Below are 3289 nucleotides of genomic sequence, written 5' to 3' on the forward strand. Positions count from 1 at the left end.
AGTGTAAGCTTTCCTTAGCGATTGTTAGGAGTTATTTCCATTGTAAACATATCCCTAATTCCAAAAACTGTTAGTGCTTCTCTCCCTCAACTTCCTTTTATGATATTTATAAGAGAGGCATTGGGGCAGAATCCATAGGGAAATCATCTCAGAGTCATGAAGACTTCAGTTCAAATTCTGCCTCTGATCATTTTTAACTGTGTGGTCTTGGGAAAGCCATTAAATTTTCAATGTCCTACATTTTCTTCTAATGTGAGAATATGCAAAAGAGTCACCAATCTCTATTAGTCGATGCAAACTCATTGAACCAATGAAATCATAAATTCAGAAGCCTCTCTTCAAGTTTTAATAAATGTTATGCTACTAGTAATAAAATGTCAATTTCTTGAGAAGGAACTCATTTTTATCTTTTTATTATTAGATCTTAGCATATTGCTTACTCAAGTGTAAATGTAATAAATATTTCTTGAATATATGGAATATTTTATATGTTTATATAGCATATGTAGTATATATGTGTTTATATACTTGAGTATATAAACTTTAATATACATGGTGAAAATATAGATTATATGTAGATTAGGTATATGTATTTATGGGTATGAATATTTATATATGTTTGGTTATGTATCTATACATTTTCAAACCATACACATGTATATATGTTCATCTTATGTCTAAGATATAGATATATTTCACACAGATGTAAGGTGAACAGATTGGTAAATTACTCCTTGTTTGACACTCCCCGTTCTTAATGTGATGTTTCTCCTTTAATCAATGACTATTGTCCTGTTTAAGGGATATAAGCACATCATTAACTGCTTTAGTCCCTGGGGAGCCACTTACCACAACCAAGTAAGAAAGTATAAATGTTCCCTAATGATCTGAAAGAATTAATGAACATCTCAATGTGCTCAACTACACTCAATCAATAAGATGCATTCCAGTCAACATGAAATACTTTGAAGTCTAAGTTGCATAAGTCCCAGCTCAGTCAATAATGACCTGAATGACTTAAGTAAGTCATACCACCTATATGGGCTTCCAAATCCTTTTAACACTAAGATTTTCTGATTCTTTGCTTCTAAGATCATTGATTTTGTTTCTAATTGAACCATATTTTAGATTAGGGAAAAAAAGCCTTTCTTCTGCCTTTCTTCATATTGTTAAGCACTGGAATTTACTGAGATTTCTGATTATTTTGTCTATGTCCCTTGATGCACACATTTATTTCTTTCTTGAATGTTAATGAAAAACTCAAGAATATGATCAGATGTTAGTAGGTCAGTTGCTGCCTCAGAGACATTTGCTAAATAGAACAAGAGTAGGGAAAGGATGGAGAAAAGAAGGAATAGTTCTAACCTCAAAATCAGGAGAGAATAAAGGAATGAATGAGCAGTTATTAAGCACTTATCACTTGCAAAGCTCGGTGTTAAATACACAAATTAAAACAAGACCACCCATGAACTTGACAAGCTCTTTCTAAGAAAACACACAAGGGAGTTTCAGCTTCAAGTCAGATGAAAAAGCTCCGTGGTCCTTAGGGTACGCGGCAAAGCATCTGGTAACTAATGCATCTTCATTAACTTGTTTCCATTTATGAAACCATGTTGGTTGCTGATGTTGATATGACAGTTGCAAAGATTTGGGTGGGAAGAGCTTTCTTTTTCCATCTCAGTAGTATGGCTATGGAGGACTTGGAGGTTGCAGCATCTACAAGGAAAATTGTCAGGTCTCATCAGAGTTGCTTCCCTGAGCTGTGGCTGAGGAGGTCTTGAGATGCTGCTCTTTCAGGATATCAGGACACGTCTCTTCTCAGCAGCTGTTTGTCAGTGATTACTTTTGATGGTGGCAAGCCCTTTGTCTTCAAGACTTGCTTCCCCTAGGAATGACTGCAGGTGCATAATAGTTGTTCATCCTTTGTTCTCAAAGAGATGAGAATGATGTCTTCACTTGCAAGTGGAACTGAGCTGTGCAACGTCATCAGTTCAACTCTTTCCTCCAGGATTCTCAGAGTCCAATAGCAAGACATAGGTCAGGGTTACTGGTAGTGGTCCAGAATGCAGGGAGATTTCTTGAAGCTAAGATCTTTCACAAGTCGTGATAATGTCAGGCAACAATTGTTCAAGAGCCTAGATAAATCAGAGCAGATGGAAATACAAGTCTTCTTTTAATGCTAATTAGTTCTATGCTCAGGGAAGTTTCTTGGGTTGAATTTACTCCTCTAGGTGATTTTTTGGCAATTGTTTTAGTCTCATTTCCCTTTTTTGTAAAACAGAAATAACAACACTAGCATCTAACTATATGGTTATGGTGAGATTCTGAAATTTGTGTGTGTATATTATATATATATATATATATATATATGATGTGTGTATAAATGAGAGTATGTATATGAATCTACACACATGTCAGAACTTTCTCACAAGCCTGAAGGTAGATATGATAGGTATTAACTATCTGATCAATCTATATAGATGTATGTATTTGTATGATTATATAAATGTATAGAAATTGATATATATGTATTGTTTTATATATATATATATGTATTCATGTATGTCTCTGAATATGTATGAATGCGAATATATATATACACAGACCAACACATTTTCATAAAGTATTAAATTATAATAGAGTTAATATTAGACTAAATACTTTAAACAAGAGTTTATATACTACATCAAATTCAATAACTTAAAAATATTAAATATCTTTAGTTTTACATATGCACATGAATAAAACATAGACACAGGTGTGTAAACCTGCATGGGCACTGATGTCCATGTGAATTTAAATGATAACAAAGTACAGTAGTGTAATATATAGTTATGTGTGTTTATGCTACATACACACATGTGAATATACATATACTTATGTGCATGAATATTGTGCACATGTGGATTTATGCACATGTATTTACATAAGATTACACAATTATACCTCCGTGTATTTACATAAATATGTAGAGGCATATGAATGTATACTTACATAAACATAAATATATTGATATATTTGCATTGCAAGCATATACATGTATATATATATATATGTACTCTCTGTTCATCCAAATGGGCATTAGCTCAATTTTAAAAAACCTACTTTCACCAAAGGCAAATCCCTTTACCCCTCAATATTTCAACTTGCTCTTCCATAGATGGTGGGATTTGGTTCTTCATTATCTAAGGTCCCCTCCAACTCTAGATGCCATACTTTTAAATGGGAAAAAAATATATTTTGTTTTGTTTTTTTAGGAGTTTTCTGTTATTTTGTTTTCTTTGCTGCT

Source organism: Sarcophilus harrisii, chromosome 6 (assembly GCF_902635505.1).
Source record: "Sarcophilus harrisii chromosome 6, mSarHar1.11, whole genome shotgun sequence".
NCBI classification, from domain to species: domain Eukaryota; kingdom Metazoa; phylum Chordata; class Mammalia; order Dasyuromorphia; family Dasyuridae; genus Sarcophilus; species Sarcophilus harrisii.